The sequence below is a fragment of the Phacochoerus africanus genome, chromosome 15 (genome assembly GCF_016906955.1).
Source record: "Phacochoerus africanus isolate WHEZ1 chromosome 15, ROS_Pafr_v1, whole genome shotgun sequence".
In the NCBI taxonomy this organism is placed as follows: Eukaryota; Metazoa; Chordata; class Mammalia; order Artiodactyla; family Suidae; genus Phacochoerus; species Phacochoerus africanus.
The window spans coordinates 65,088,433-65,098,514 of record NC_062558.1 but is presented as its reverse complement, the minus strand read 5'-3'; positions in this window follow the sequence as shown (position 1 = coordinate 65,098,514).

Here is a 10,082-nt window from a genome sequence, read left to right as displayed (position 1 = left end):
TGTTATTATCTGTCACACAGCCAAGTGACTCAGTTATACATATAAACTCTTTTTCACATTCTTTCCCATTATGGTTTATCACAGGATATTGAATATGATTACTTGTGATATGCAGTAGGACCCTGTTACTTACCTATCCTGTATATAAGAGTTTGCCTCTGTTAATCCCAAACTCTCAATCCATCCCTACCCCAAATCTTCTTGCTCTTGGCAACCACAAGTCTGTTCTTTATATCTGTGAGTCTGTTTCTGTTTCTAAATATGTTCATCTGTGTTGTATTTTAGATTCCACATATAAATGATATCATATGGTAATTGACTTTCTCTTCCTGACTTATTTCCCCTGGCATGATAATCTCTAGATCCATCCATGTTGCTGCAAATAGCATTATTTCATTCTTTTTTTTTTTCCCCCTTTGGCCATATCTGCAGTATGTGGAAGTTCCTGGGCCAGGGATCGAATCTGAGCTGCGGCTGCAACAACGCTGATCCTTAACCCACTCCACCAGGGTGGGGACCAGACCTGTGCCCCCGCAGAGGATCCTTAACCTGCTGCACCACAGCAAGAACTCCTACCACGTCTTCTTTATCCATTCATCTATTGATGGACATTTGTTTCCATGAAAAGTCTGACAGTTCTTAATATTGGGCGTTAAAACAATGGAAACACATACACTGTTGGTAGAAGTATAAGCTGGATATCCACTTTGAAAAGCAATTTGAAGATATGCACAACTTATATTTTAGGATGTGACAGGAAAACAAAAACCATTCAAGGTGCTGAAAAAGGAGGAATGTAATCTAAGGAATTGGTGGCCTGTGAAGGGAAAGAGCTGAGAAGTCAAACAGCAGCCAGTGAGGCAACCAGGAATCAGCCACTTCAGGATCCCACTTCCACTCCAGTCTCAAGAGACAAAAGAGTGAGGCTTGAGATTATCAGGAGTTATCTGGTCTCTGGGCAGAATTTCGAAGCAGGTGGACCTGTGGGATGGGAGCTGGAGGGGCAGAAGCAACACCATCTGAACGGGAGGCAGAAACACACTCTGACTACTCTCTCCTGCGAATGCCTCCTACTGGCTAAGCCCAGAAGCCAGCTGGGTGACACAGCAATCTGATCAATGAAACCTATGTGGCTCAGTTCCCCAAGATACAGAGCAGAGCAGGGAAAGGACATGGAATGGATCCAAAAAAAAAAAGGCTGCAGAGTTCCCATCGTGGCTCAGCAGAAATGAATCCGACTAGCATCCATGTGGACAAAGGTTCAATCCCTGGCCTTGCTCAATGGGTTAAGGATCTGGCATTTGCCATGAGCTGTGTTGTAGGTCGAAGACACAGCTTGGACCCAGCGTTGCTGTGGCTATGGTTTAGGTCAGCAGCTACACCTCTGATTTGATCCCTAGCCTGGAAACCTCCATATGCCATGGGTACAGCCCTAAAAAGACAAAAAGAAAAAAGAAAAAAAAGCCCTTGCACACAAGCAGATGGAGACATAGCTAATAAAAATTATAGCAGCACTGTTCATACAGCAAAGCGGGAGAAATGAGTCTATTCAAAGAGATGAATAGATTAGAGTCACACAATGGAATAGTCTACCAAATGAAAGCCAATGAACTACAGCCACATTTATCAACATGGATGAATCTCACAAAGACAAACTAAATAAATAAATGTCATTAATTTTTAATATTTATATAAAGCATAAAAGCATGCAATATGATGACGATGATAAAAGTATAAAAAAATGTTGAAAATGTATAAGTTCCATCTTTTGGGAAAGTCAACAGAAAGAGATGTGCTGTGGATTTCAAATCTAATAATAATGACATCAGGTGATGGGTACATGGGGTCACTGTAGACTACCACTGATAATTTATACTCAAAATGTTTCAAAGTTCCCATTGTAACTCAGTGGGTTAAGAACCCAACATAGTGTCCATGAAAGTGGAGGTTCCATCCCTGGACTCACTCAGGGGTTGCCACAAGCTACAGTATAAGTCGCAGACGGCATATGGAAGTTCCCAGGCCAGGGATTGAATCCAAGCTGCAGCTGTGACCACAACTACACCAACACTGGATCCTAAACCCACTGCACCAGGTCAGGCATTGAAGCTGTGCCACCTCAGAGACAATGCCAGATTTTTAACCCATTGCTCCACAGCAGGAGCCCCATTGTCTGGTATTTAATATTAATACTTTAACAAGAGGTCCCACATTTTCATTTTGCACTGGGCCCTGGAAATGATATAGCTTATCCTGGGATAGGTTCTTAGAACCTTCTCCACGTAAATCTGCATTATCAGGTATGGAATGCTGATAACTACTCTAACAACTACCTTACAGGCCTAACAGTCCCTTTCCAACATCCCATTCCATTTATTTACTTGCTTACAATCTGTCTTCCCAACAAGAATCTGGCATGAGCTATAGGTCGCAGATATGGCTCAGATCCAGCGTTGCTGTGGCTGTGGTGTAAGCCAGCTGATTTGACCCCTAGCCTGGGAACTTCCTGATGCCAGAGGTGTGGCCATAAAGAAAAAAAAATGTGCCACAATTAATTGTTTGGCCTTCTTGACATTTAAAGTTCACTCCAGGAGTCCCCTGTTGGCTTAGTGGGTTACAGACCTGGCGTTGTCACTGCTGTGGTACAGGTTTGATCCTAGCCTGGAAACTTCTGCATGCCATTGGTGGGGCCAAAAAAAAAATGATCTTTTTTTTTAAAAAAGTTCATTCCAAAATGCCTAATTTTCAGCCTATTTTTCAGCCTTAGTATTATCTCACCCATTTAATTAGTGCTCAGATGAGACTGCCTCAGGTTAAAATATTTCAAATTATAAAACAAGAAAGAAAAACATGATATCACACTTATATGTGGAATCTAATAAAAAATTATACAAAAGTACTTATTTGTAAAACAGAAACAGCAAACTATTGCATTTGGAGTAGATAAGCAAAGATATCCTGCTGTATAGCACAGGGAACTATATCTAGTCACTTGTGATGGAACATAATGGAGGATAATGTGAGAAAAAATGTACATATGTGTGTGACTGGGTCACTTTGCTGTACAGTAGAAAATTGAGAGAACAGTATAAACCAACTATAACAGAAAAAATAAAATTCATTATTCAAAATAAATAAAACAGAAACACACACAGATTTCAAACCAACCTTATGGTTACCATAGGTGAAACCACTGGGGGGGGGAGGGAGGAATTGGGAGGGTAGGAATAATATATATACACTACTTTATAAAACAGATGATTAATGGAAACCTATTGCATAGCACAGGAAAATCTACTCAACAGTGTGTAATAACCTATATAGGAAAAACAGAATGGATAGATGTATATGTATAACTGATTCACTGCCATACACCTGGAACTAATACAACATTCTAAGTCAATTATCCTCCAATAAAATTTTTTAAAAGAAACAGTCAATGTTAAAATAAGGAGCGTCATCACACAAGCACCTGCAGGAGCTCTAATTCTGGGAAGCCACAGCTTGGCTGACACAACACTGACAAAGGGCTGCAGGTATTTGCTTTTCCTGCCAAAGTGCTGGACGGCAGCAGCATAAACCAGTTTTACAGTTGGCTTGGCTTGCCAACCTTAAAATGGATTTTCAAAAATCAGTGATATTTGCCTTATTTTAAATTCTACACATAAGCTTAAACATAATGAACTTTCTATTATTTGACCTTTGTATAATTAAATTCACACAAATGCAACCAGACTATGTATCACTAGGTTACCTGTATTTCAATGTGTCCATAAACACACTGCTTTTCAACTAAACAGAAGAAAAAGTGGACAGTTGAAGCAGCAATGGCGAGGCAGCACTAGATGACCTGAGTGGTTTGGGCAGCAAATCAAACACAAGGATACTCCTTTAAAGCCATTTGCTCCACATGGCAAATGATGGAAGAAGTGAAATATCTAACTAATACCTAATATTTAAATCCTAGACAAAACATTTTAGTGTAAATAGGGAAGTGCTTTATTTACTCTGATCCAAGCCAAAGGTAGCTGGATAATTAGTTTTCTTTAAACAACATTCAGCTTTGCTGACATCTCATTTTCCAAAAGCAGCTGTTAGCCAAATATAGTATTGTTTATTCACTCTCTGGAAGGCTGTTTTGAAAAAGCGCTTCTTCTGGTAAAAAATATTGCATCACATAATTGGAGATAACAGGAAAAGTAGGAGTTGCTGTTTGTATTTAAATAAACATCTGCTCAAAAGTCCAGTTTTCTGTTTGGGGATAATTCCTTTATTTTTTTTGCCATTAGACACATTGAATTATTGCTGTTTATTCCTTGCTTTTTGGCCACACTAGGGACTATTCCAAACATGGTAACACATGAGATATTTCTCCTGAAAAAGGCTAAAAGGTTGAGCTCTTGGCCCTTTTTCCTTTATTATGCATAAGCAAATATGTAATGAAAATGTAATGAATATGTAATACTAACATCACCATGTTTATTATCTGATACAGAATTAAATTGAAGTCAGATAAAGTTAGCTTTGGGTTTTTTTTTTTAAAGAATACTAACTATTTAAAAACACCTGTAGCATCTGTGTTACATCCATTTCGTGACTCCATTACTGATTCCCAACTTCACTGTCAGAACCAAGCTAAAACAGTACAAATTGCTTTAAACTGGAAGTCAGACAATCTAGGTTCTATTTCTCACTCTGTTGCTGAAATCTGCAGGTTCCTCCTTGGGAAAATAAGGATTGAACCGAATGATGTTCAAGATCCCATTCAATTCTAAAATTCTATTTCACTAACTTGGAAATGAGATTTGTTGCAAGTGGGTGGGTCACAGTGCAAAGGCCAAAAGTTGGGGTGAGCTGCTTGCTCTTTAGGCCTATACAAACTACTACTAGCATGGGTGATTAAGCAGTCCCAACATGTAAATAACATTGCATTTGTCATCCAGACCATGCAGCTTCAGATTGATGCTGACTGGTCTAAAATGTTTTGCACTCACCTGGGAAATTGCAATCTTTTTATGTCCTGAACCATTTTCCATTAGAGCTTGTGCATGAGAAGTAATTCAAACAAGAAGCCAAAAAGCATTTCTAAAACTATGTTCAAATTCTAGCAAGATTTAAGATGGAGCAAATGTTCTGCTTCCCATTTGGATCTTTGAAGCAGTGAACACAGTTTGTGAAGAATTTATATTTTCTTACACATAAATATGTTTGTCATGATACCAGAACCATTGAAACAATGGCTATGTTCTGTTAGGAAATGTATTCTTTCTGTCCATATTATAAAGTATGTGTTACAGTATAATTATTCTTGCAGTCTTACAGCTAAGGGCATTTTTATAGTATAGGAAGCTTATCTATTGAAATAGCATATGCTACTTAATTACTATAAAGCTCATTACAAATATAAAAAAATGACTAATACTCATTAGGAAATAAATTATCCAAATACATTCTGCTTTTGTTATTGCATTAATTCCTTAACAGAAAATACAGTATGGACTTGAAAGCCTGTGTTAAGGGAAGGAATGAATGCATAGCAGAAGTTATTTTTACAGATTTCTACTCCTGACTGGTATAAAGTATAGGTACGCATATTTAAACATTCCTCCAAAGTTTGTAGGTTCTTTGAAAGGTCAATAGGCCTACATTTTTATCACTACTGTTGTATACAACCAATACTAGATGCTCTTATAAAAACGATGATAATGAGCAATAAAGAGCTCTTGAAGCTATTTAAGGATTTACAAACACAAGAGTACCTAAATTGAGGATTCCTTTAAAATTATTTATCCAACTGTTATCTTGGTACTGAGAGCTGTGGCTCTTTGAGGTTTAAATGACAACTCCAACTCAAACCAGATTAATTAAGCAAAAATGAAAACAAAACCCCACAACTCCTACACCAACAAGGGGTTCTGGGTAGCTCACAACCAGAACCAGGGCCTCAGTAGGACCAGAACTGGGGTTAGAACTGGGGTTATGAAGCTCCCTGGAACCTCTATCACTTTCTCAGCTTCAGCCATGTCATCCCAGTAGAGCACTATCAGCAGAAAGAAGACTTCATCTTCTCAAGGTCTCTATAGCAAGGACTCTCCTGGGTCTTGTTTTAGGTCATTTGCCCACCCCTTGGACCAATTACTGCTGATGGGCTGTGGTATACTGTGACAGTCCAATCTGGGTCACCCTGAAGAACAAGGAACTGGAATTAAGAGCCCCAAGAGGACCACATGCAATATGATAAAGGGGGACATTGCTACCTAAAAAGGGAAAAGAAAACCCTTTGGTCCTGTCCACCTTGAGGTAGAGTCTCCGTCAGAAGCTTGGGTGCTGAAGGGTCTGAAGGCCTGGGGGGCTGGTCTGGACAACTCTGAGCTTGGTGTTCCTTGGCTTCTGGGCTGCACTGGCTTTAGTATTTGCCTGTCTTCTTCAGTTCTTCCTTAAGCTTTGAAACTAAATACACAATTCCCTTTATGGTTTTATCTTGGGAACCAACCTGATTCCATGGAAAGAGTACAGGGTGAAGTCAGAAAGCCCCCCCAGATGCTTGCTCCGGCGTTCACCGGCCTTGTGACCTTTGGCAAGTTACTTAAGCTCCATCAATCTTAGTTTCGACATCTATAAGAAGGTGCCTGCTCCCTTGCGTGGTTGCTGGAAAGAACTGGAAAAGTATGTAAAGCATAGGGCTGTTCACTATAGATATTCAGTTATTACTGAAGGGGAAGTGCCACAACCTTTGAACAACACTGAAGGACTGCGATGGTGTCTTATGCTGAAGCACTCGACTGAAGACTGGAGGATCAAAAGAACATGACATGAACTCAATGGACTTAGACTTTAGTAAGAGAGAAAATAAAACTGCTAGAAGAGGTATTATGAAAAAAAAAGTGCTGAGAGTTCAAAGGAGAAAGGACATTACCACATGCCAGGAACATTACCCATATTCTGCAAAGAATGCACCATGTGTTGCCATTTTAAGATGTAAGCACTCATTGCTACGGTAGAAAAATTGCCCTTACTGCCCAATCAGTATTTGTAATGTATTGAAAAAAACATTTAGGGCATCCCAACAGAGAGGGCACGTCCTATACATTGTACATGCAGGATGCATCACAACCTACATCTCTTGCAAAAATCCCGATTATGTATTTCTATATTTATATAAATATTAAATCCTAATTATTATCTCCATGGTATAATAAAGACACTGAATGACTTGCTCAAAGCTATAGACAGAAATGGCAGAAATAGGAACCAAGCCCTAATCCAGCTCTAAAACTGGGATCTTTACATCATTGTTTTTTCCCAACAATGACAATTTAAGATTGAGTTTCACTTCACCCTCTAGATGCATGCCTGGCCTTAGCTCAGTCTCTCCTTTTGCACCTCTGTACTTCCCCTGACAAGCTGACCAAATAGCTGAGCTTCTTCTGTTGTCTAGAATCTCCACTTCTGAGAGCTACACAGTGATTCTCCAAGTGTGGTCTCTGGACTATCAGCATCATTACTTGGAAACCTAAGAAAGCATATTCATGGCTATGCAAGGCCTACTTAATCAAACTCTGGGAATGGACCAGAAATCTCTTAACAATATCCTAATTCAACTTGGAAAACCAGATCTTCAGCATTCTAAGGAATGCTGGTATTATTGATACCCTTGTCCTCCTCAACAGAGCCTTCATCCTCTACACATTTTTTCTGAAGCTTTTAAGACATCTTAGAAACTTCATTTTTTTTTTCGTATTTTGTCTTTTTAGGGCCACACCTGCGGCATACAGAGGTTCCCAGGCTAGGGGTTGAATCAGAGCTGCAGCTGCTGGCCTACACCATGGCCACAGCAATGCAGGATCTGAGCTGTGTCTGTGACCTACACCATAGCTCATGGCAATGCCAGATCCGTAATTCACTGAGAGAGGTCAGGGATGGAACCTGCATCCTCATGGATACTAGTCAGATGTGTTTCCACTGAGCCATGACATGTTGTTTAACTATAAATGTCATAAAATTCATTGAGTAATTTAAAAAAAGATCTTGTCCCAGACCTATTTAAACACCCACTACTCTTTTAACGTCACAGTCCAAACATCTCTAGTTGTCTCTACTCCACTCATGAAATGCAAATGATCCTGTGAACCTCACTGACTCTAGTTTTAATTCAGCAGATATTTAAACAGAGGTGGGACTGAGGTTGACCTATTATGAACTGCTAAAGGTACTAATGTACAAGGTGTCCCACCTAGACACCCTAGAACTCAAGTCTCCTTAGGTACTTTAAAAATTTTACTAATTAAAATTTCAGTATATTACCCAAGTTCCCCAAAGATCTTTTATTAACTCTAGAACACATCATTTTTTTCATTTAACTCATATATGCCTTATATATAAATTAGCAAGATTTTACTATACATTACATACTAAATTCTTTGCATCATTACAGCCTATATATTTTTAATTAAACAAATAAAACCCTTCTCTGAAGACTAGGGACAGTGATAAGATGGAGCAATTGAGGAGTTCCCTGGTAGCTTAGCAGGTTAAGGATTCGGTATCGTCACTGCTGTAGCTCAGATTGCTGCTGTGGCACAGCTTTGATCCCTGGCCCAGGAATTTCTACATGCCTCAGGGAGGGAAAAAAAAAAAAAAAAGAGAGAGAGAGAGAGCAATTAGAGCAATTGTTACAGTGCTATATGCTCAAGTAAATGGAAGTTTTCTATTGGTGATAAAATACGCAACCCTCTCCCCTCACTAAAGAGTACAGCCTGAAATAGAAATAGAACAAGTTAATGTAAGATAACATCAAGTTTTAAGACAAGTGAAACTAGACACTGGTCCAAAGTCGTTAAATTCACCACCAAATGGTGATAATTGGCAGCATTAGAACCATCTTGGGGAACTTTTTTGAAAACACATTTTCCAATTTTCAATTTCAGAATTGTTCAGGGTGAGACCAGAGTTGGGCTCAGGTATTTCTAGCACACCACAGATTTACGACCTAGTGGCCCAGAGACAAGCTCTGTTTTAAAATTAATCAGCAGCACCATCACCACAGCACAAGCCTATTTAAAAATATGTACCAGACAAGGACCTAGTTCAGTAGCTTTTCACCCAGTCACCCAGGATGACGTACACTTCACGTAGGACTTTACAGATGCATGGTGCAGGAAAAAAAATAGGTCACTTGTCATAGCAACTGACGGCAGTGTTCTACCATCTCAGTTCCCTGGTCTACCAAGTAGGTTCTAAATTGATGAATTACAGACTTTTCAGGCAGAGTGCAATGAGGAGGCACAAGGCCGCTACCCAATCCACAAGGCCCTGAACAGCGGTGACACCAATGCATCTACATACTATTGAAACAAAAGTACCAAGGAATAGTTACATAAAATACACAGATAGTTGGGGGTGGGGGTGCCAGTGATTGATGCCGATCCTGAACTGCTGCTAAAGGGCTGCAGTCTGTGAAACAGAGCCACTTCAGTATTTTGTGGGTCAGAAAACACCAGTTTCTACTAGATGTGCCATTTCACCATCTCAATTAAATCTTTTCTGTGACCTTTCATTTGCCAGAGTCCCACCGTGAAATCTCTCCACAACATGACCTTCAACAACTTCCATCTCGAGGCTCAGCACCCCCTTTCTGCAGGCTGGCTTCTGCCACAGGACCTAGAACAGGCCACCAAACCTGCCCTGTTGCCAAAGAAAGTACAAAAGTGCATACCTTCTCCTTGAGTGCAAAACTTCTAAGACAACATAGATTAGGCTGATCACCCATTGCACAGCCAATCAACCAGATCAGTAGCACAGGAATGCACAGCCAAGCCCAGGTAACCAGGAGGAAAAACAGAGTATATGGGCAGACAGTGGAGAGAGGTACATGAAAAATGACATCACTATTCTTAGAGACATTTCTCTTGGCTACAACAAATGATTAGGCTGTTTATAAGTAAAAACCACAATGAGCAGCATTATTAATCAATTCCCAAAGCTAGAGATTTTAGCTAAATAATCATACATTAGAACCTTCTAAGAAGGCTGCTAATAAACTATGTCAAAATTTGCAAACAGCTTTAAAGTCAGGTTTGAAA